The sequence below is a fragment of the Zingiber officinale genome, chromosome 2A, assembly GCF_018446385.1.
Source record: "Zingiber officinale cultivar Zhangliang chromosome 2A, Zo_v1.1, whole genome shotgun sequence".
Classification (NCBI taxonomy): Eukaryota; Viridiplantae; Streptophyta; class Magnoliopsida; order Zingiberales; family Zingiberaceae; genus Zingiber; species Zingiber officinale.
In genome coordinates, this window is record NC_055988.1 from 4,861,125 (window position 1) to 4,885,593 (window position 24,469).

The following is a 24,469-nucleotide window of genomic DNA, read 5'->3' on the forward strand; positions in this document are numbered from 1 at the left end:
GCATCCCCATGACCCAGAAGATGAGTTGTCTCTTGTGTTGACCAAGTCGCCCAGAATCCTCTGGGTAACAACACCTGCAACCAGTGATCGGGTTACCCCGATCCCTGGTACCTCGATGCTCGAGGTGGGTCACGTGCACAGATAAGCATCCACATAATATCAGGACAATAAAATATGTACAAAGTGAATACGACGACGTACCCTGGCCCGGGGGGGGGGCACCCTCAGATGGATGGATAAGCTGATCGGGATACTGACCGAGTCGTCGCGACCCTGAATAGTAGGTGAACGTCCGCCTGGTGAGTAGCTAGCTCCAGTGGCTCGGAGCCAGATGCGATATGGACCCGTAGGATGATGCACTGCCCGACTACAACCTCGGCTCACAGGCCGGAATACAACAGTGGTACGAAGGTCGAACACTCCATCAGCTCGCAGGCCAGGATACAAGAGCGACACGAAGGCCTAACACACTCTCGGCTCGCAGGCCGGAATATATGCATAATACGATACCTGAGCCCTCAGACGGCGGATGCTCGGAGTGTGATGACTGCTGCCAAGAGTTGTCGACGACTGCGGCAGTGGACACTGGAGGTGATGGCGCTGGATGCCGGAGGCGCTAGGCGCCAAAGATAGCTGTGGCAGTGGTCGCCTGAGACGACGGCGCTGGTGGCCGGAGACGGCTGCGGCAGTGGCCGGAGACGGCTGCGGCAGTGGCCGCAGTGGGAGATGTCGGTGGCGGCAGCCTCTGGAGGGCGATGTCGGCGGCTGCTAGAGGTGTCGGTGGCAATATCCGCAGCCGCTGGAGGCGGTAGTAGCAGCAGGGAGCACCGGCAGCAGTCGGAGTAGCACCAACAACCGTTGGAGGAGACCTTGGCGCTCGCCGGGGGGCGGCTACACCCGCTGGACGCGACGGCGGGAGGCGACAGTAGCGGCGGGAGGTGCTGGCAGCCTCTGGAGGAAGCCTTGGCGTCCGCCGGAGGCGGCTGCGCCCGCTGGACACGAAGTCGGCGATGCCTGCTAACTACGACGTCCGCCGGAAGTGGTTGTAGCGTGTGGAGATGGCGACAGGAGGCCCGCTGTCGGCGGAGGCGACATCACGTGGAGGTTGTGCGTGAGATGGGAAGCGGCGTCCGAAGATCTCTGCAGGCGAGAGGAGAGGAGAGGAGAAGCAGCCAGACTTCCTCCTATGCTTGGCGGCGAAGAGAAGAACGCTCCTTCTCCCTTGTGCTCAGTGGCGGCGCGCCTCCATGTGAGGATGAACAGTGAGCCCTTTAAAACAAAAACCCTTCCTATACCAAAAGACCAAACTACCCTCCTTCTTTCCCTTATTCCTTTTCTACCCTCAAGCAATATCTGCATCATTAAACATTGTAAAATAATTTATTTTCGCAATTGAAAATAGTGATGGTCACTTATCAATATCTTTATCTTATGACAAATCTCTTTTTTTTTTCATAAAATAAAAAAAATTAAAATTCTTTATTGCTAAACTTTGAAGAATAATTTATTAAAAATAATATATATTTATTTAATCAATATTTTGAAATTGAATAAATAAAGTTAAATTTCATCAATAACATGTTAAGAATAATAATTAATTTGGTGAGTAATAAATTATAATAATACTGATAATATAAATTTTAATTATTATTTAAAATTTTTTATCAATCAATTTAAATCTTGTCGGAGGAAAATCTTGACGTAACAGTAAAATTATTATTGTATACTGTGTATACTAAATCTTTCTTTGAGATTTTATATTATCGAGAGTTTCATACACCGAGTTATCTTTTTATAAATTTTAACTTTAATAAATTATCAATCAAATTTATTTAGCTAAAAAATTTAACTGGTAAATATATAACAATATAAAATGATAATGAAGGAAAGAAAGAGAGGGAAAAAAAAATGAAATTTAGAGAGTAATAACAGTGGAATATTAAATATAGTTTTAACTTTCAAAAGTACTTTTATAAAAAAATATAAGTATTTGATTAAAATTGATTTTAACGATAATTTTAAATATTACTATCAAACTCATTACTTATAAAATTAATATATATATATATCAATATAATAGGGGCCTAGCATAAGTCTTAGTGGCCTATACCTTGAGCCACTAATTATCATATTACAATTTGGTTGGTAGGTAGGTCTTTTTGGCCTCATCTTTTCTAAAGAAAACTTATTAATTTCTCAATGGCTATAACGTGATTTTAAATAAATCAAAATGATTTTAATTAAATTTAAGGTATTAAAGAATATTTTAATATACAATATTTCATGTTATAAGAGTTAATTTTGATTAAATTAATATGATTTTAAATAATTTTAATTAAGTTGATGATAGTATTTTAATTTTGATTAAGTTAAAATAATTTTGTAGAATATATTTTGGACATGTTATTGACTTATTTTGATTTTTTTTAAGTGTCTTTTCAAAGGAAATGATAATTAAAGTGCCCTTGGATTTTTGCCCTATTAAATTAAAGAATTCTGCTGAGAGCATCTCAATATATGGATATTATACCATCTTAATAGTGTTACTAACAAGATGGGTATTATCATATCCGCACATTAACATCATTTAATTCTTTACATGCTGTTAATGAATTTTATATAAAAAAACTAAAAAATAAATTTTAGATATAAATATTAAAGATGAATAAATGGATAGTAAAAATCCTGAATAATTAATATTAGTATTAAAATGAATAAAAATATAAATATGCATCTCAACATGTCATTGTCAACCATCTCAACCTTTGAGGAAGGTTCAGAGTTGGGCCGCGAGCATCGACGTCGGCATCGACGCCAACACCGGGCTACGGGTCCTCCGCCCTTGATCATGCGCTCCTCCTACGAGTAGTTCCTGAACTTCTGCCCTTCAACGACCAAAGCGTCGGAGTCTTCTGGTTTGATTATCCCACACTCGATGACGATGGCCCTGGCAGTGAACGCGTTGTCCCCGTGATCATCTTCACTCCAACTCCGACACTTCTGTAAGCATTGATGACGCGTGCCACCTCCGGGCGACACGGATCTTTTAGACCGACGAGCCCCAGCAAGGTGAGCGCAGTGTCATCAAGTCGTGGCGCCTCGCCGTGGTTGACCACGGAGTCCTCTGCTCTGGCGGTGTTCTTGTAGGCGAAGGCAATGCAATAGAGACTTGAGGCGACCATGTCGTGGACGATCGCTTCGAGCTTGGATTTTGCCTCGGAATCTATAAGCTTAACGCTCCCGTTCCCGTTAGCGTAATGAGAGCATCGAACCAGAAGCATCTCGGCGGCTCCTTTCCGGTGCGTGATCGTCGCTCCGCTGGCTCTCTCTTCCACCAAAATTCCACTCCGCTTCTTCTCCGAATTGAAGGATTCGACACGGATGACAACGCACTTCTTCTTCATTTCGTCGACGCACATTCCGAGATCCGAAATTGACCACGTAAGCAGTGTTAAAAGAAGAATAGAAAGAAGATAAAATAGGAGAGTAATAATTAATCTTATTGTTTTTGTTGATACTTGCCCTCAAGACAATACAATATATAGGGTTTAAACAAGTACTCGGTCAATTAACTAATTAATAAATAACAGAATAATTCTAAAAATTATTCTGGGAATTATTCTAATAATTATAACAGAATTATTATAATAATCCTAAAACTAATTTGATTTGATTTGATGATTTGATCCGGTCAATTCTGGTAATTTTCTTTTATCTCTTTTACCCCCCGACAAACTTAATGGGAGATCTTTGACGTTGAGTTTGCTTGCTAACTTGTTGAAATGTTGTCTGGATAATGGCTTAGTAAAGATATCAGCAATTTGATCCTCAGCAGAGATATAAGAGACGGATAATTGTTGAGTTGCCACACGTTCACGAACAAAATGAAAATCAATCTCTACATGTTTTGTACGAGCATGAAAGATTGGATTTGCTGTGAGATATGTTGCTCCAATATTGTCGCACCAAATTTTTGGTGCAATATTTGATGCAAGATGAAGTTCAGAGAGAAGTGATTGAAGCCAAATAATTTCATACGTTGTATTTGCTATAGCTTTATATTCTGCCTCAGTACTTGAACGAGATACCGTAGGTTGCTTCTTCGAATTCCATGAGATAAGATTTCGTCCAAGAAATATTGCATATCCACTAGTAGAGCGTCTATCTTCAGGAGAACTTGCCCAATCCGCATCACTATAGACATGTAAATCTCGAGACGATTGACGATATAAAAGAAGACCATGTAAAATAGTATCTTTGAGATAGCGAAGTATTCTTTTTACATTATCCCAATTTTGTTCAGTTGAAGTATGCATGAATTGACAAGCACGATTTACTGCAAAAGTAATATCAGGGCGTGTAATAGTGACATATTGTAAGGCTCCAACAATGCTTCGATAAATCTGTGGATCAGACAGAGCAGGAGAGGATGAAGATGGAGAGTTGTTTATAACAATTGGTGTAGAGACCGGACGTGCTCCATCCATTTTGGCTCTTTGAAGAAGTCCAGTAATGTATTTGCTCTGAGAGAGAAGATAGTCATCCTCATGTGGAATAAGCTCAATATCAAGAAAAAAACGAGCAATGCCCAAATCTCGGGTAGGAAATTCTTGATTGAGAAGACTTAATAAAGTTATGATGCCCTTGTGATCATTACCGGTTATCAGGATGTCATCCACATAAATACGAAAAAATATCATAGACCCATCATTATATTTGTGAAATAGAGATGAGTCAGTGTTTGATCCAGAAAATTCTTGAGATTGTAACCAATTGGATAGTCGATGAAACCATGCACGAGGAGTTTGTCGAAGACCATATAAGGATTTCTTAAGTTGGAAAACATGAGATGGAAATTGTGGATGAATGAACCCAGGTGGTTGCTCCATAAATACAGTTTCCTCAAGATGACCATGGAGAAACACATTTGAGATGCCCAATTGGCGTACAGGCCAATTGGAACTAACAGCTATCGATAATAATAGTCTGACAGATGTAATCTTGATGACTGGACTAAAAGTGTCATTGAAGTCAATACCTGGTTGCTGACTAAAATCTTTGACTACAAGTCGAGATTTGTATCGTTCAAGAGAGCCATCAGCTCGATACTTAAGACGGAATACCCATTTAGAGCCCACAACATTCATTGAGCAAGTGCGTGGAACTAGACTCCATGTTCCATTGTGAAGAAGTGCATCAAATTCTGTAGCCATTGCACTACGCCAATTTGGATCCTTGTTTGCTTGCGTAAAACAAGTTGGTTCAATAGATTTTGAAGAAACCACTAGAGCCCGTGGAAGAGGATATCGAGTCGCATTTGTGGGCAACGTTCATAAATGTCACTAATGGGAAGCATGCGACGAGGAACATTATCATCTGAATCACTTGTTGATGGTGATGAGGAAGTAGGTTGACATGGTGATGTAGATGACGGACTTGCATTATCAAAGGATTCAGAACTAGAGAGCATATTATCTTTAACCGGCGAGGCTTCCAAGATGGGAGCAGCATCTTGAGATGATTCTGATGGTATAGGGGAGTTATTAGAGAGCGGAGCAGGACCTAGGATGCCATCATTTCTGACAATATTAGGTGGTATTAAGAAGGTGCCACCTGTATCTGGAGGAGAGATCGAAGAAGATACTAAAAAGGGAATAGAGTCTCATCAAAAGTAACATGTCGTGAAATATAAATTCGACCTGTTGGTATATGTAAGCAACGATAACCATGGTGCAAATTGCTGTAACCAAGGAAAACACATTGTAGTGAACGAGAGTCAAGTTTGTGTTTAGAGTAGGGGCGTAACCATGGATAACATGCGCAACCAAAAATTCGAAGGAAAGTGTAATTAGGAGTTTGATTATAAAGTGTTTCAAAAGGACATTTATGATTGAGCAATAGAGTAGGGAGTCGATTTATGAGATATACAACAGTGGTAACAGCTTCATCCCAAAATTTACGTGGAACTGATGCATGATGATGAAGAGCTAAGGCAGTTTCGACTATGTGTCTATGTTTTCTCTCAGCAGAGCCATTTTGTTCTGGAGTGTGAAGACAAGAGACTAGATGAACAATTCCACAAGAGACAAGATGACGATGGAGAGCTTGATATTCACCTCCCCATTCAGAATGAAAAGAAATTATTTTACGATTAAAATATCGTTCAACTTGATTTTGAAATTTACAGAATATATCCAATAAATCAGATTTTCTTTTCATAGGATAGAGCCAAGTATATTTATTAAAATGATCAATAAAGGTAACATAATATTGGAAACCTTGGTTAGATAAAACAGGTGCAGGGCCCCAAACATCAAAATGAATTAATTCAAGTGGGAAATTAGAAACATAATCGGATGAATAGAAAGGTAGCTTATGACTTTTAGATTCCATGCAGGCCCTACATGAATGAGATGGAGAGGAGATAATGAAAGTAGGTAAACCATACCTATTGATGATTGACCGGACAATATGAAGAGAAGGATGACCAAGTCGAGCATGCCAAGCTGGTTTATTTGTGCGTTCACCAACAAAAGCTTTGATTGAAGAACTTTGAAGATAGTAGAGGCCATTTTTGATTCTCCCATGAAACACAATAACATTTGTTCCTTTATCTTTTATACGATAATGATTATGATGAAACTAAAAAATGACATTGTTATCAAGACAAAACTGACGGGTAGAAAATAAATTTTTAGTGATAGATGGAACATGAAAGATATTGCGCATATGAAAAGTTCGATTAGATAAATGAATATATGTGTTTCCAAGATTAGCAATTTGCAAACCTGAGCCATCACCTACTTGAACCGTATCTGAGCTATAATATGACATTACGTCTGTAAGGATATTATAATCCGATGCGACATGATGAGTTGCTCCAGTGTCAATATACCAATCAGTAGACGAAAACTCTGGGGTTTTACCGCAAGTAGGCACAGATGAGAGAGCATTAGAATATGCTTGTGAAATAGACGGTTGTCTTGAGACTGTAGAACCACCAATGAAATTTAAGGCAAATCTTTCAGGGCATAGATTTCCAGGATGACCAATGATGTGACAAATTTGACATTTTACCCAAGAGTAATCAAATCTTTTAGGGCATAGATTTCCAATATGGCCAATGATGCGACAAATTTGACATCGGACTGAATTTTGTTTTTGGCATCCTTGATAGTGTTGAGTAATTGACATCTAAAGTAAAATAACTTATCTTGTAGAGAGTCTGGATCACCGGAAAGGGGGCCTTTCGCCTGGAGAAACTCCCCTTGGAGGAAATAGAAGCCTTGGCTGGAGCAACCACTTGTCGTCGACGTCGAGGTTTGGCCGGTGTTCGGTGGACAGCGGCGGTAGCACAAAAGGAGAAGCCCTTTTGTCGTCTTGTTTTGCGGTTTCAAAAAAAAAAGAAAAAGAAAAAGAAAAGAAACTCCTCTTTTGTCTTGGGCGGCGATAGAAAAAGGAAGGGAAGAGGATTTGTGAGGGAGAATTAAGAGAAAGAGAAGGAACGAAGGATCATGGCTCTGATACCATGTTAAAAGAAGAATAGAAAGAAGATAAAATAGGAGAGTAATAATTAATCTTATTGTTTTTGTTGATACTTGCCCTCAAGACAATACAATATATAGGGTTTAAACAAGTACTCGGTCAATTAACCAATTAATAAATAACAGAATAATTCTAAAAATTATTCTGAGAATTATTCTAATAATTATAACTGAATTATTAGAATAATCCTAAAACTAATTTGATTTGATTTGATGATTTGATCTGGTCAATTCTGGTAATTCTCTTTTATCTCTTTTAAGCAGATCCTTCTCCGTGGGGCTACCGGTGATCTCTGCCTTTGCCGCCTCGTTAGGTCGGTAGAGGCTGCCGGTGGTGTTCAATCCGACGACTTGGTGTAGCAACGCCAAAATTCCCGGCACAATCGAGGTCGCGGGCAGACATTGCTCTTTTCCAATCCAGAATTGGGTGACCTTCATTTGGTTTAGCGTCAAGGTCCCTGTTTTATCGATGCAGATGGTGGTCACTGAGCCCATGGTCTCGCAAGCCTAGAGTTGCCGGACCATGGCGTTATCCATCATTCTCTTCATGGAGAAGGCCGACATCAGCATGACGGCCGCGAGCAGCAAGCCTTCGAGGGCGACGATGATGATGGTGATGGCGTCCCCGAAAATGTTGGCGAGGCTGTCGATGATGTGACGACGATGACCAGAGCAGGGACCCCAATGCTGATCTTCCCGATGCATGACGTTAGACTCTCAAGCCGCTCCTACAGAAGCGTCGCTATCTCGCGGGTAATGGATCCCATCATCTCGCCCCACATGGTGCCCTTGCCGATGGCCGTGACGAGCATCGAGGCGGAGCTATTGACCTTCATGCCGGAAGTGAGGAAAGGGCTCTTGATGGCAGTGACGTCAACTAGGTAGCTTTCGCCTGTGATGCTCAATTCGTCCACCTGCAGAGAGTGCCCCTCAAGGACGACCCCATCAACTGGAACCTGGTTGCCGTTGTTTAACCGGACTACGTCACCGACCACGATTTCATATATGGAAACAGATTCCTCGCTACCGTCGTGGACGATGCTGGCACTGATGTTATCGCACTTCACCAACTTGACGATGTTAAAAGAATAATAGAAAGAAGATAAAAATATGAGAGTAATAATTAATCTTATTATTTGATACTTGCCTCAAGACAACACAATATATAGGATTTAAACAAGTACTCGGTCAATTAACCAATTAATAAATAACAGAATAATTCTAAAAATTATTCTGAGAATTATTCTAATAATTATAACAGAATTATTAGAATAATCCTAAAACTAATTTGATTTGATTTGATGATTTGATCCGGTCAATTCTGATAATTCTCTTTTTATCTCTTTTACCCCCCGACAAAATTAACGGGAGATCATTGACGTTGAGTTTGCTTGCTAACTTATTGAAACGTTATCTGGATAAAGGCTTAGTAAAGATATCAGCAATTTGATCCTCAGCAGAAATATAAGAGACGGATAATTGTTGAGTTGTCACACGTTCACGAACAAAATGAAAATCAATCTCCACATGTTTTGTACGAGCATGAAAGATTGGATTTGCTGTGAAATATGTTGCTCCAATATTGTCGCACCAAATTTTTGGTGCAATATTTGATGCAAGATGAAGTTCAGAGAGAAGTGATTGAAGCCAAATAATTTCAGACGTTGTATTTGCTATAGTTTTATATTCTGCCTCAGTACTTAAACGAGATACCGTAGGTTGCTTCTTCGAATTCCATGAGATAAGATTTCATCCAAGAAATATTGCATATCCACTAGTAGAGCGTCTATCTTCAGGAGAACTTGCCCAATCCGCATCACTATAGACATGTAAATCTCGAGACGATTGACGATATAAAAGAAGACCATGTAGAATAGTACCTTTGAGATAGCGAAGTATTCTTTTTACATTATCCCAATTTTGTTCAGTTGGAGCATGCAACAATGACAAGCATGATTTACTGCAAAAGTAATACCAGGGCGTGTGATAGTGACATATTGTAAGGCTCCAACAATGCTTCGATAAATCTGTGGATCAGACAGAGCAGGAGAGGATGAAGATGGAGAGTTGTTTATAGCAATTGGTGTAGAGACCGGACGTGCTCCATCCATTTTGGCTCTTTGAAGAAGTCCAGTAATGTATTTGCTCTGAGAGAGAAGATAGTCATCCTCATGTGGAATAAGCTCAATACCAAGAAAAAAATGAGCAATGCCCAAATCTTGGGTAGGAAATTCTTGATTGAGAAGACTTAATAAAGTTATAATGCCCTTGTGATTATTACCGGTTATCAGGATGTCATCCACATAAATAAGAAAAAATATCATGGACCCATCATTATATTTGTGAAATAGAGACGAGTCAGTGTTTGATCCAGAAAATCCTTGAGCTTGTAACCAATTGGATAGTCGATGAAACCATGCACGAGGAGCTTGTCGAAGACCATATAAGGATTTCTTAAGTTGGCAAACATGAGATGGAAATTGTGGATGAATGAACCCAGGTGGTTGCTCCATAAATACAGTTTCCTCAAGATGACCATGGAGAAACACATTTGAGATGTCCAATTGGCATACATGCCAATTAGAACTAACATCTATCGATAATAATAGTCTGACAGATGTAATCTTGACGACTGGACTAAAAGTGTCATCGAAGTCAATACCTGGTTGCTGACTAAAACCTTTAGCTACAAGTCGAGCTTTGTGTCGTTCAAGAGAACCATCAGCTCGATACTTAAGACGGAATACCCATTTAGAGACCACAACATTCATTGAGGAAGTGCGCGGAACTAGACTCCATGTTCCATTGCGAAGAAGTGCATCAAATTCTGTAGTCATTGCACTATGCCAATTTGGATCCTTGTTTGCTTGCGTAAAACAAGTTGGTTCAATAGATTTTGAAGAGACCACTAGAGCCCGTGGAAGAGGATATCGAGTCGTATTTGGTGGGCAACGTTCATAAATGTCACTAATGGGAAGCATGTGACGAGGAGCATTATCATCTGAATCACTTGTTGATGGTGATGAGGAAGTAAGCTGACATGGTGATGTAGATGACGAACTTGCATTATCCGAGGATCCAGAACTAGAGAGCATATTATCTTCGACCGGCGAGGCTTCTAAAATTGGAGCAGCATCCTGAGGTAATTCTAATGGTATAGGGGAGTTATTAGAGAGCGGAGCAGGACCTAGGATGCCATCATTTCTGACAATATTAGGTGGTATTAAGAAGGTGCCACCTGTATCTGGAGGAGAGATCGAAGAAGATACTGAAAAAGGAAATAGAGCCTCATCAAAAGTAACATGTCGTGAAATATAAATTCGACCTGTTGGTATATGTAAGCAACGATAACCATGGTGCAAATTGATGTAACCAAGGAAAACATATTGTAGTGAACGAGAGTCAAGTTTGTGTTTAGAGTAGGGGCGTAACCATGGATAACATGCACAACTAAAAATTCGAAGGAAAGTGTAATTAGGAGTTTGATTATAAAGTGTTTCAAAAGGACATTTATGATTGAGCAATGGAGTAGGGAGTCGATTTATGAGATATACAGCAGTGGTAACAGCTTCATCCCAAATTTTACGTGGAACTGATGCATGATGAAGAGGAGCTAAGGCAGTTTTGACTATGTGTTTATGTTTTCTCTCAGCAGAGCCATTTTGTTCTGGAGTGTGAGGACAAGAGACTAGATGAACAATTCCACAAGAGACAAGATTACGATGGAGAGCTTGATATTCACCTCCCCAATCAGAATAAAAAAGAAAGTATTTTACGATTAAAATATCGTTCAACTTAATTTTGAAATTTACAGAATATATCCAATAAATCAAATTTTCTTTTCATAGAATAGAGCCAAGTATATTTATTAAAATGATCAATAAATGCAACATAATATTGGAAACCTTGGTTAGATAAAAACAGGTGTACGACCCCAAACATCAGAATGAATTAATTCAAGTGGAAAATTAGAAACATAATCGGATGAATAGAAAGATAGCTTATGACTTTTAGATTCCATGCAGGCCCTACATGAATGAGATGGAGAGGAGATAATGGAAGTAGGTAAACCATACCTATTGATGATTGACTGGACAATATGAAGAGAAGGATGACCAAGTCGAGCATGCCAAGCTGGTTTGTACGTTCATCAACAAAAGCTTTGATTGAAGAACTTTGAAGATAGTAGAGACCATTTTTGATTCTCCCATGGAACACAATAACATTTGTTCCTTTATCTTTTATAAGATAATGATTATAATGAAACTCAAAAATGACATTGTTATCAAGAAAAAACTGACGGGTAGAAAGTAAATTTTTAGTGATAGATGGAACATGAAAGACATTGCACATGTGAAAAGTTCGATTAGATAAATGAATATATGTGTTTCCAAGATTAGCAATTTGCAAACTTGAGCCATTGCCTACTTGAACCGTATCTGAGCCATAATATGACATTACGTCTGTTAGGATATTATAATCTGATGTGACATGATGAGTTACTTCAGTGTCAATATACCAATTAGTAGATGAAAACTCTGGGGTTTTACTGCAAGTAGGCACAGATGAGAGAGCTTTAGGATATGCTTGTGAAATAGACGGTTGTCTTGAGGCTGTAGAACCACCAATGAAATTTGAGGCAAATCTTTTAGGGCATAAATTTTCCGGATGACCAATGATGTGATAAATTTGACATTTTACCCGAGAGCAATCAAATCTTTTAGGGCATAGATTTCCAGTATGACCAATGATGCGACAAATTTGACATCGGACTGAATTTTGTTTGGCCTCCTTGATAGTGTTGAGTATTTGACATCTAAAGTAAAATAACTTATCTTGTAGAGAGACTGGATCGCCGGAAAGGGGGCCTTTCGCCTGGAGAAACTCCCCTTGGAGAAAATAATAGCCTTGGCTAGAGCAACCACTTGTTGTCGATGTCGAGGTTTGGCCGGCGTTTGGTGGACAGCAGCGGTAGCACAAAAGGAGAAGCCCTTTTGTCGTCTTGTTTTACGTTTTCAAAAAAAAGAAACTCCTCTTTTGTCTTGGGCGGCGACAGAAAAAGGAAGGGAAGAGGATTTGTGAGGGAGAGAGAAGAGAAATAGGAGAGAGGAAAGAAAAGATTAATTAAATGAAAAATAATAATAATAAGAGAATGGAAATAGAAATGTGATAATGTAAACGGTGAAAGGAGGCAGACACGGTTATGGTGGGAGAATTAAGAGAAAGAGAAGGAACGAAAGATCATGGCTCTGATACCATGTTAAAAGAAGAATAGAAAGAAGATAAAAATATGAGAGTAATAATTAATCTTATTGTTCATTGATACTTGCCCTCAAGACAATACAATATATAGGGTTTAAACAAGTACTCGGTCAATTAACCAATTAATAAATAATAGAATTATTCTAAAAATTATTCTAAAAATTATTCTAAGAATTATTCTAATAATTATAACAGAATTATTAGAATAATCCTAAAACTAATTTGATTTGATTTGATGATTTGATCCGGTCAATTCTGGTAATTCTCTTTTATCTCTTTTAGTCGAAACGCTTCATCTGACCGAAGTTGCTGATGGCAGAGACGACAGAGATGACAGTGACGAGGAAGACGAAGAGGATAATGCTAGCGCCATTGCACAACCCATCTTGGTGGCAAAAAAGCGAATACGCTCGCCCCCAGCGCCCCGCCAATCCGTGCTAGGGCCAACACGGAGGAGGTAAATCACGGGCGGCTACTAGCCTTTGGAATAGTGACTAGAACATAAGGAAGACATTTACCTCGGCTTTGTCGAGATTCGAACCCCGGACCTCATGGTGGCAACACCTCATGCACTAGCCACTAGACCCATCCGAGGGGACGTCGTACAACCCATCTTTGACATAGGCCATGAGGATCATGATGAACAAATTATCGATCTCCTCGAACACAAAGTGGAAGAACCCCTTGAGCTTCGGCCTAGGGATAAGTGTTGGAGGCGAAGGCCGCTCTCTTAGAGATGAGGTCGGCGTCTCTCTGTTATAATGATAATAATGGGAATAATCTCTAATTGATTTTAATCAATTAAGATTTATTATATTTGACATCACAATCAAGATCGATATGAATCAAATAGCAAAAATAATATTTTCAAGTCTATTATATTTATGTTTATAATTATTAGGATTGTATGTCTTATTTAATCTTTCCATTATTATTTTAAACAACTTATATAAATAAACCTATTGCTTTAGTAATAAGATGATCAAAAAAGCTTTATATTATTTCTTTCTTCTGCCTATTATTTTCTTCATGGTATCTGAGCCAGAAAATCCCTGAGTATGAAGTCAGGTCTATAGACGATGAAACCATGCACGAGGTGTCTGTCGAAGACCATATATAGACTCCTAAAGATGACACACATGTGTTGAAAGTTGCGGGTGGATGAATCCAGGAGATTGCTCCATATAAACAGTTTCTTCAAGGTGTCCATGAAGGAAAGCATTGGAAACATCTAATTGGCGTATTGGCCAATTGGAGCTTACAGCTATAAATAGTAGCAATTTGATAGTTGTAATTTTAATGATGGTACTAAAAGTATCATTGAAGTCAATACCTGGTTGTTGATTAAAGCCTTTAGGAACAAGACGAGCTTTGTAACGTTCAATATAACTATCTGCACGATACTTAATTCGGTAAACCTATTTAGAGCTCACAATATTCATAGATGGGATACGAGGGACTAAGCTCCAGGTTGCATTACGAAAAAGAGCATCAAATTCTGTAGCTATCGCAGCACACCAATTTGGATCTTTGACTGCCTGTGTAAAACTAGAAGGTTCAACAAAATTTGAAGAAGCAATAAGAGCACGTGGAAGAGGATAACGAGTGGAAACTGGTTGACATCGTGCATAAATATCACTTAGAGGAAGCATCCGCTGAGAAATATCATCATCAGAGTTACTTGGAGATGAGTGGTCAGACAGATGAGAATCAGAACTAGAGAGTGGATCACCACTAGCCGCTGAGTTTATAGGAACTTGTGGAGATGGAGCAGGACCCAAGATACCATCCCCCCTTGTACTTTCAATATGTCCTGATAAATCAATATGTGGGACTTCTAGTATATTACTAGGTGATATTAGATAGTTGCCTTGATTATCTGTGGATCACCACTAGCCGCTGAGTTTATAGGAACTTGTGGAGATGGAGCAGGACCCAAGATACCATCCCCCCTTGTACTTTCAATATGTCCTGATAAATCAATAGTTGGGACTTCTAGTATATTACTCGGTGATATTAGATAGTTGCCTTGATTATCTGAAGGAGGATCTGAGGTAGCAACTGCAAACGAAAATAGGGATTCATCAAAAGTAACATATAGAGAAATATATATCCGACCGGTCGAAATATGAAGACAACGATACCCATGATGCAAATTACTATAACCAAGGAAAACATATTGTAAAGAGCAAGAGCTTAACTTGTGCTTAGAGTAAGGTCGTAGCCAATGATAACATGCGCAACCAAAGATACGAAAGGAGTAATCTGAAAGACAATTATAAAGTCTTTCCAAGGGACACTTCTTTTGAAGTAATGGAGTGGGTAAACGATTGATAAGGTAAACTGCGGTTTGGATGGTATAATCTCAAAATTTAAGTGGAACTGAGGCATGATTAAGAAGAGCTAAGGCAGTTTCAACCACATGACAATGTTTTCTCTCGGCGGATCCATTTTTTTGAAGAGTGTGGGGACAAGAGACTCGATGGATGATGCAGATAAAGTAAGATGACGATGAAGCGCTTAATACTCTCCACCCCAATCAGAATGAAGGGAGAGGACTTTACGATCAAAATAGCGCTCAACTTGTTTTTGAAAGCGATAAAAAATATCAAAGAGATCAGACTTTATTTTCATAGGAAAAATTCAAGTAAACTTGCTGAAATTGTCAATAAAAATAACATAATAAAGAAAACCTTGATTAGATAGAATAGGAGCAGGACCCCACACATCAGAGTGAATAATTTTTAAAGGAAAACTAGAAGTGCGAGAAGAAGACACAAAAGATAATTTATAAGATTTTTCTTTCATGCAAGCTTCACATAAATGAGAAGAGGAGGCTAAAGAAATTGGTAAACCATACTGATTAATGATATTCTGAACAACACGTAGAGACAGATGACCAAGACGTGTGTGCCAAGAGAATTTATCAATGTGTTCTCCAATAAATGCATTAGTGTAGGTGGCCTGAAGATGATAAAGATCGTCTTTAATATTTCCCCGGAGTAGAATATTTCCTGTTGTCAGATCCTTCACAGGACAATGATGAGGATGAAATTCAAAGAACATATTATTATCAAGAGCAAATTGACGCACAGAAAGTAAATTGTTGGTGATAGAAGGAACATGAAGAGTGTTGCGCATACGAAAAGTTCGACCACATGAGTAAAAAGATGTGTTTCCCATGTGAGCAATTTGCAAACCCGAGCCATTACCTATTTGTACCATGTCGGGTCCATCATAAGGCGAAGCTTCTGTGAGAATATTATATTCCGGTGTACATGATGAGTTGCTCCGGAATCCGGATGTCATCCTGGGTTCTCAAGAGTCGATGAAACTATATTAGGAGAGATAGAATGTGAGAATGCTCCAGAATGAGATGACTGGGCTATAGAATGCCAAGAAGTTGGTGGTCGATTTGAAGATGCATACTAGCGTTGTGAAATAGTTGGTTGTCCCAATGCTGTAGTACCACCAGCAAAATTTGAGTAAAATCTTTTAGGACATTGAATACCAATATGTCCAATTCTGAGACAAATTAGACATCTTCTCTGATTATAAGACCAATTAAATCTTCTAGAGCAAAGAATACCAGAATGACCAACGATGTGATAAATTTGACATCGGTCTAAACTTTACTTTTGGCCACCTTGATGTCGTTTAGTATCTGACATCGAAAAGGATGAAAGTAGCGGTGATGGAACCCTCGGGTTGTCGGTGCCAACAATGGCAGCAAAGGACGTCAGCGTCGAAATCGGCAATAAAGGACGTCGGCGTCGAAATCGGCAGCAAAGGACGTCGACGTTGAAATCGGCAGCAAAGAACGTCGATGTTGAAATCAGCAGCAAAGAACGTTGGCGCCGAAATCGGCAGCAAAGGATGTTGGTGCTGAAATCAGTAGCAAAGGATGTCGGTGCCGAAATCAGTAGCAAAGGATGTCGGTGTCGAAATCTAGAAGTTAGAGGGCGTGTAGAAGGACGCTGGTTTCTTGGAGTAGAGAGAGGGCTTCGATTCTTGAAGAGAGAGAAATAGAAGTCGTGGAAGAGAGGGAAGATAAGGAAAAGGGAAAAAAACGAAGGAGGTTTTTTTTAAAAAACAAAATTTGAAGGATCATGTATCCCTGCCTCTGTTGGTTGCTACTCGGAAAACCTAAAGGTTCCGAAAACCTAAAGGTTCCGAAAACCTAAAGGTTCCACTGTACAAAAATTTTGTATAAAGGTCTGAACCTTTTCCTAGCTACCATGTGTTCTTTTAAATTAAATTTTGGATCGTCTGCGGAACTTAACATGTTTGATCCAAAACTTAATCTATTTGTTCTTTTAGGTTTTGACTTGGGTCTCCTGCGGAACTTAACACGTTCGACCCAAATCACCTTAAGTTATTAATTCCATTAAATATTAATTTCCATAATTGGTTCCCAGTACTGACGTGGCGAGGCACATGACCTTCTTGGATATGGGAGCAACCACCACCGACTAGACAAAACCTTTTATAGAAATCTAATATTTAATTTCCTAAAATAACTTTAGGTTAACCAAAAAGAACAATCAAATCACAAGGAAAAAAAAAACAAAAGAACACAACTTCGAAAAACATATTCGAAATACTAGAACGTAAGCCTCTTGTATTTGGTATTATTTCCATAAATAACTAGCATGATGCGGAAAGGAAAAATTACTAGTTATACCTTCTAGAAAGACCTCTTGATCTTCTATCGTATTCCTCTTCTAACCTCGGACGTTGTGTGGGCAACGATCTTCCGAGATGAGAAACCACCAACCACCTTCTTCTCCTCCTAGCTAGGTTCGGCCACAAAGAAAGAAGCTTCACCAAGGAAGAAAATCAAAACACTAACCAAGCTCCAAGAGATGCTCGCTTCCTCTCCTTCTTCTTCTTCTTCTCCAAGTAGTATCCGGCCACCACAAGAGCTCCAAGGAAAGAGAGGGGTTCGGCCACCACAAGAAGAAGAGAGGGAAAGGATGGCTGGCCACACCAAGGAACAAAAGAGGGAGAGAAATAAAATAGAGGTTGTCTCTTGAAGGCACTCTCACCCCTTCTTTTATATTCCTTGGCCTAGGCAAATTAGGAAATTTAATTACAATAAAATTTTCTTAATTTCCTTGACATGATTTAATTGAGAAAAATAAAATAAAATCTCCCCAATTAAATTCAAGTGGCCGGCCACATCATGAAGAACAAATTGGACAAGTTTCAATCAACAATTAAAACTTCCTAATTTATTTCCGGAAATTTTAAAATTAAAATTTCTCTTCAAAAATCTCTTCATGATTGATAAAAAGAAATTTCCATAATTTTAATTTTACAACATGTGAATAATTTTTAAAGAAAAAATAAAATATCTCACCAATCTACAAATAAGGAAGGAGATCTAATCTCTTTCTTTAATCTATTGTAGACCTTTTACAAGAGAGATATTTTAATTTTAATTCTCTTTAATAAATTATATCTTCCACATAATAATAAAAATTAAAATTAAATTTCTTTTTTAATTTAATTTGGCCGGCCCCCACTAGCTTGGGTTCAAGCTAGGGCCGACCACCCAATCTTATACCTAGGCCGGCCCTAGCTTGGTTCCCAAGCTAGCTTGGCCGACCCCTTATGGGTATAGAAGGTGGGTATAGGTGGGTATAGTACTCTATAAATAAGAGGCTACGATAGGGGCCGAGAGGAGGAATTGGTTTTGGTCTCCCGATAAAATTAAGCATCCCGTGTTCGCCCCGAACACACAACTTAATTTTATCAATAATAATTCATTCCACTAGAGAACTATTATTGAACTACCGCACCAATCCCAAATTACATTTTTGGGCTCCTTCTTATTATGAGTGTGTTAGTCTCCCTGTGTTTAAGATATCGAATGTCCACTAATTAAGTTAGTTATTGACAACTCATTTAATTAATATCTTAGTCCAAGAGTAGTACCACTCAACTTTATCGTCATGTCGGACTAAGTCCACCTGCAGGGTTTAACATGACAATCCTTATGAGCTCCTCTTGAGGACATTATCAACCTAGTATCTCTAGGATACAGTTTCCTTCTATAATCAACAACACACACTATAAGTGATATCATTTCCCAACTTATCGGGTTTATTGATTCATCGAGCTAAATCTCACCCATTGATAAATTAAAGAAATAAATATCAAATATATGTGCTTGTTATTATATTAGGATTAAGAGCACACACTTCCATAATAACTGAGGTCTTTGTTTCTTTATAAAGTCAGTATAAAAGAAACGACCTCAAATGACCCTACTCAATACACTCTGAGTGTACTAGTGTAATTATACAGTCAAGATAAACTGATACCTAATTACACTACGACCTTCTAATGGTTTGTTCCTTTCCATTTTGGTCGCGAGCTACTGTTTATAATTTATAAGGTACTGATAACATTATCTTCTGCGTGTGACACCACATACTATGTTATCTACAATATAAATTAATTGAACAACTACAACTAAATGTAGACAATTTGACCAAATATGATTCTTTATTCATAATGAATGTTTACAAAGCTTAGGCTTTCAGTATACACTCCAACAGCCTCTGCATTGGAACCTAGCGCTCGGACGAGACTTGCGGACCCGCCAAGGCAGTGGAGGTCCTCCAGGCGCCGTTCCTTGATGAGCACCCTGAGACGGTCTTCTATGATTTTTGGCACCGAGTCACACCCTTCGACATCGATGGTGACGTGGAGCTGAAGGAGGACATGGCGCGACAGAACAGATCGTGAGCGGCAGAACAGATCGTATGGCAACTTCTCTTTCAATGGGAAATTAAACAAGTCCAGCGTTCTGATGAGGTTGTCCAACAAATAATCGACGCCGGTAGTAATACAAACTTGCATATGGAGAATGTTGATAATCCTTTTCATAAACCCAAGAGGCAAAAGAACTCTGGAGTATGGACAGAAATGGAAGAAATTGTTAATTCAAATAGTGTGGCAAAAGGCGAAATTGCTCGCCTCCAGCGCCCCCGCCTCACTCGACCCTAGGTCATCACAAGGGAGGTAAATCACGATAGCTGAGAGGGCAAGTGATGGGTAGGGTGAGGTGTACAGGATCTGGGGATTTACACCCCGACAGCCCTGCGGTTCGACCCCGCGTCCTCATATGGCAAACGAATCACCACTTACCATCTCGGATGACCCGTGGGGTCATTCAAATAATGATTCCAAGTATGAGTGCAAACTGTCATTTGCTTTTAGCAAAAATAAAAAGGACCACAACACGTCATTTATCTCATTGTGGCAAATATTTGGAGGCTAAGAAGAAGCATGAAGACAAATTAAGATAACAACAACTTAGTTTTGGGTCTCTAGGTATAGATCCTACAAGTTTTCCACCAAGGGAGAATATGGCGCGGTAGGAACAGATAGTATGTAAGGCGCCAAATCGAATAGAAGTAAACAGGGAGCGCTGTTGTTTTTAAAATAGGGCAGTCATTCCTGCAAGTAGGGCTAGGAAAAATACCGAAATATCCAAAAATCGTACAAAAAATATCGTATATATCGAAATTTTTGATATACCGAAAAATTCGATATACTAAAAAAAATCGGTATACCAAAAAATTTAGTATACCAAAAAATTCGGTATACCAAAATTTTGGTACAATATCATACTGTACCGAATTTTTCAGTAATGGTAACGGTAACGATTTAAAATATTTCTGTATACCGAAATACCGACAAAATTCATATATTAGTTTAGATCCCTCCTAAACCAAACCCTAAACGGCTAAACTCTTCCCGCAATCTAGATTCACGCCGCAATTCTTCTCCTTGCGCAGCTGACCACCGCGGGCAGCCGTTGGAGAAGAAGCACAACAGCTTAGAAACTTCTTCCTCTGACACTAACATTTTTTTTCTTGCATTGAATCTAAAGAAATCTAAGCACCGAGCTATGTTCTGAGAGTTGTGCTTGCGCAAGTTCTTGTCCGATTTTCCAGAGAGTTTTAACTTCGTCTCTTTGGTGGATTTATGGTATTTTTAGTAGGGATTGAAGCCTATACAAATCCCAATTTTTCTAGCTAGCGTTTAGCTATTTCTAGCAAGATTTCAACGATTCTCTCTGGAGCCACCACCCTAGGACCACTAGCTACTGGTTTAAGCTTCGATCTTGCATATTCAAGTCCAAAATCTCAGCTTTGTTCTTATAAGTAAGCTGTCGAAACTAATTAAATAAAAAATAAAAAAATCAATCAATATAGAGCTTCTTCTTCTTCTTCTTCTTCTTCTTCTTCTACTAGTACTAGAGCTTCTTTTTAACTTATAATACTCACATTAAAGTGGGGACAATAGTCGAGGCTACACGAGATGACTATTGTCGTGAAACTTTTCATTGTTGATCTTGGCTTAGTGTGAACTCCAAACTTGGGTTTTTATAATTTTCTCCATTCGAAATTGTGGCAGTGCTCTTTGCCCTTATGGATTCGTATTTCTGCATGCATTTGTAATGTTTAAAATAAACAATTGATCTTTACATTTATAATGTACACATACATTTGCATTTGTACAAGTATAAGGCTATAAGCTTCCCATATGAATATGAAAAACAGTATAAAATACATCAAATAGATCATTTACAGTTCACGACTAACAAATTTTGTGATTTTTTTCTTTTAAAAATTTAACTAAATTTCAAGTTTAATGGATCTAATTTGGTAATTGTATGTATTTTTCGGTACGGTATATCGTATCGACCCAAGCTAGCTGCAAGGTGACCTTTAGGGCATCACTAACAGAGCTTTTTTACAAAGTTTTTTTAAGCTCTTTTCTCTATTATACGTGTCACAAAAAATTTAAAAGCTGTTTCGATTTTCTGAACTTAACTTTTTAACCTCTCTTCCTGTTATTGATGGACCCACAAAGAAAGCTAAAAACCTGCCATTCATTGGACATGTGGTAAAAGACGATTCGCTCGCCCCCAATATTCTTGTCAATCCATCCCTAGACTAACACGGAGGAGGTAAATCACGGGTGACTACTAGCTATTAGTGTAAGCGGCATGACAAGGGAGAAGACATGCTTGGATACGTTGAGTTTCGACCCCAGGATCTCATGTGGCAACACCCCATATCTTAACCATCGCACCACTCCGAGAGGATACTATTCATTGGCATTGTGGCAAAAGACGAATACGCTCGCCCCCAGCGCCCCCGCCAATCCGTCCCAGGGCCAACACGGAGAAGACAAATCACGGGCAGATACTAGCCTTTGGAATAGTGACTAACACATAAATGAGACATCTAGCTCGGCTTTGTCGAGATTCGAACCCCAGACCTTATTGTGGCAACACCTCATACGCTAGCCACTACACCGTCCCGAGGAGACTACGGACATGCTCCTATAGAGAGAGGTCTATAGGAGGTGTTGTGTCTGTACAGCCAACACCGAATCCACCCCTCTCTCTATTTCTCTCCTCCACCTTCCTCTCTCTTATCCATGTAGGAGAGATGGGTCTAGTGGCTAGCGCATGAGGTGTTGCCACAATGAGGTCTGGGGTTCGAATCTCGGTAAAGCCGAGGTAAATACTTCCCTTATGTGCTAGTCACTATTCCAAAGGCTAGTAGTCGCCCGTGATTTACCTCCTCCGTGTTAACCTTGGGACGGGTTGGCGGGGGCGAGCGTATTCGCCTTTTTGCCACAATGCCATATGTAGGAGAGATCGAGAAAGGTGAGTTGAACACTTTTCAATTTTTGGGAGGGGACAATGCGGAAAGTCAATGGACCCGATGGTTAATTCGTGACCTGAATAGTGTCGACTTCGAGTCCACCCAAGGAAGTTGATGGCTGGCAGGCAAAGGAATTGGCTAATTAGAGAGAACGAATTGATAAAGGCATCCACAATCATAAACCTCTCGAAGAGATTTATCTCCGCCATATTAATATCACATCAAAAATTAAAAATCTCACTCTTTTTAAAAACTTCTCTCCACTATCATAAAACCTCTCTCTTTTTAAAATCATCTCTCCATCCTTACTCCACTATTTTTTTATAAACTTGATCCCCAAATTTTGATATAGGTTTACAAAAAAAAAAAACTATAAACCCCACCTATATAGGGGTTAATTATATTGAGAGGTTTATAACATAAATCACATGTTATAAACCTCCCACTGCAGATGCTCTAAGGGCATCCGCGTGGGGTTATAACATCCACCATCTCATCAAGAAATATATATAAGAGGTCTTTTAAAAGTAAAGAGATGCATGAGATTTTTAATTGTGACGTGGTGCGGATGTAGCAAGAAAGGAGCTCTCACCGAGTTCCAATTATTGTGGATGTTGTGTGTGTATATTGTACCAAAAATTCGGTACAGTATGATATTGTACCAAAGTTTTGGTATACCAAATTTTTCTGTATACTAAATTTTTTGGTATACTGAATTTTTTGGTATATTGAATTTTTCGGTATATTAAAAATTTCGGTATATACAATTTTTTTTGTACGATTTTTGGATATTTCGGTATTTTTCCTAGCCCTACTTGCAGGAATGACTGTCCTATTTTAAAAACAACAACGCTCCTTGTTTACTTCTATTCGATTTGGTGTCTTACATATTTTCTGTTCCTATCGTACCATGTTCTCCCTTGGTGGAAAACTTGTAGGATCTATACCTAGAGGCCCAAAATTAAGTTGTTGTTGTCTTAATTTGTCTTCATGCATCTTCTTAGCCTCCAAATATTTGCCACAATGAGATAAATGACGTGTTGTGGTCCTTTTTATTTTTGCTAAAAGCAAATGACAGTTTGCGCTCATACTTGGAATCACTATTTGAATGACCCCATGGCCATTCGAGATGGTAAGTGGTGATTCGTTTGCCACATGAGGAGGCGGGGTCGAACCGCAGGGCTATCGGGGCGTAAATCCCCAGACCCTGTGCACCTCACCCCACCCACCACTTGCCCTCTCGGTTGCCGTGATTTACCTTCCTCGTGATGGCCTGGGGTCGAGTGTGGCGGGAGTGCTGGGTCGAGCGATTTCGCCTTTTGACACACTATTTGAATCAACAATTTCTTTCATTTCTATCCATACTCCAGACTGCTTTTGCCTCTTGGGTTTATGAAAAGGATTATCAACATTCTCCATATGCAAGTTTGTATTACCATCGTCGTCGATTATTCGTTGGGCAACCTCATCAGAATGCTGGACTTGTTTAATTTTCCAGTGAAAGAGAAGTTGCCATACGATCTATTTTGCTGCACACGATCTGTTCTGTCACGCCATGTCCTCCCTCAGTTCCACAAAGTTCATCGGCAGCCGCTCGTACGTCGCCATCGATGTCGGAGGGTGTGACTCGGTGCCGAAAATCTCAGAAGATGGTTGTCTCAGGGTGCTCGTCAAGGAACGGAGCCTCGACGACCTCCATCGCCTTGGCGGGTCCGCAGGTCTCGTCTGAGCGCTCAGTTACAATGCAGAGGCAAGGATACAGGGAGGCGCTGCCGACCTCATCTCTCGAAGAGCGGCCTTCGGCTCCAACACTTACCCCAGGCTGAAGCACAAGGGATTCTTCCACTTCGTGTTTGAGGAGATCAATAATTCGTTCATCATGATCCTCATGGTCTGTGTCAAAGATGGGTTGCACGACGGCGCTAGCATTATCCTCTCCGTCTTCCTTGTCACTGTCACTCCGGGTTA

General features: G+C 39.5%; 1 pseudogene; it reads right to left on the minus strand.

The window, feature by feature from the left end:
* Positions 1-518: 518 nt before the first annotated feature.
* On the minus strand, positions 519-24,109 carry LOC122040411 (annotated as a pseudogene).
* Positions 24,110-24,469: the final 360 nt, after the last annotated feature.